Here is a 1,876-nt window from a genome sequence, read left to right as displayed (position 1 = left end):
TGAGGTACAGGATCTCAGGATAAATCCTGAGAGCATTTCACTGACCTTTTCTGACCCAAAAGCTACAACTCTTGTCGCATAGGTCCTGCTTTACCTTGGTCTTAACCATGCAGCTGAGAAGTATAAAAATGAAATATAAGAAGTAAAGCCATGTTATTATGTTGAGCTGTAGGGGACTCAGTTCAACAATTTCTGACATTGCCAGTCAAGCGGGAGACCCAATACTATTATGGGCTACTGGACTCTTTTAGAATATTTTGCTGAGTTTCCAGATCTATAATATTCAAATAATGGAACTTAAAAAAAGGGATACAGATGAATGTCCATTTTGATTCTGTGTATTCAAAGTGGTTGGGATAGATATATACTTACATTCTCTTAATGAATAGAGGGAGTTGTTCTAATGGTGTTTGTAAATGGGATATCCTGTCTGCATCTTGTACAACAATTAACCACTTGGAAGAATGTATGCAATGTGTTAATTATTGAAGCTGTCCTACCAATTTGGTTTGAAACTATCTCATTGCTATTTGTTTCTCAATAAAATTATGGGAAAAATCCAAATAAAAAGTAAAAATCCCATAATTCCAGCCCAAGAATAAAATACTGAAAGCTGCTAGAAAAAAGAAACATCACATTCAAAGGAAAACACATCAGAATTATGGCAGTCTTCTCTTCACAACCCATGAAGGGAAGAAGAGCATGGAGCTGAATACTTGAAGTCCTCTATGAAAACACATCACAGCCCAGACTACTATACCTTGCAAAACTCTCTTTCAAGGTTAATGGAGAAAATAAATACTTCCATGACAGAGAACAAGCAAAGAATTTCATGATGACAAACCAACTCTATACTGACTACTGAAAGATGTTCTAGAGAGGGATCAAAATGTTCAGAACTCCACGAATGAGAACAGAAGGAACCCACTAAATAGGGCAAACAATTAAATACAGGACAAAAGGGAATAAACAATGGCAGGTAAATAACTTGTTGATCATAAATCAATACATAATATATCCATCAACGTAAATGGACTTAATCCACCAATTAAAAGAAATAGACTAAGACAGTGGATTAGGAAACACAATCCAACAATATGATGTATACTAGAAACACACTTATCTCATAAAGAAATTCACAGGCTGAAGGTCAAAGGATGGAAAACAATACTACATGCCACAGCAATTTAGAAAAAAGCAGGGATAGCAGCCCTGTTCTCAGATAGTCTCAACTTCAAAGCAACAATGGTCAAATGAAATAAAGAAGGCCACTATATACTGGTTAGGTGAAACATTCAAGAGAAAGAGATAACACTCATAAATATGTATGCACCAAGTATGAAAGCACCCAACTATATAAGACAAATTGTAATGGACAGAAAAAAGTCTAATATCTAACACTACAATATTAACAGGAGACCTTAACACCCCCTTATCCTAAAAAGACAGGTCAAGCACACAAAAACTTAGCAAAGAAGTAGCAGAACTGATTCAGAGATTGGAACAAATGGACTTAGTGGACTTATAGAGAGTGTTCCACCCAAACACAGCTGAATACAAACTTTTGCAGCTGCACATGGATCATTTTCTAAAATAGACCACATACTAGTCTATAGGTCATGCTGAAGTATATGGAAGAAAACAGAAATTATCCCATGTATATTATCTGACCACAGTGCAATGAAACTGGAAATAAATGACAAAAGAAACCAGAAAAACCCCCTAAATACGTGGAAATTAAATACACCCTACTCAGCAATCAATGGGTCACAGATGAAATTAAACAAGAAATTCTACAATATCTACAATTCAATGAAAATTCAAACACAACTTATTGAAATTTATGGGATGTGATGAAAGCAGTTCTCAGAGGGAA

The sequence above is a fragment of the Octodon degus genome, unplaced genomic scaffold (assembly GCF_000260255.1).
Source record: "Octodon degus isolate 3935 unplaced genomic scaffold, OctDeg1.0 scaffold00145, whole genome shotgun sequence".
NCBI lineage: Eukaryota > Metazoa > Chordata > Mammalia > Rodentia > Octodontidae > Octodon > Octodon degus.
The sequence above is the reverse complement of the archived record's forward strand: the minus strand, read 5'-3'. Positions refer to the sequence as shown.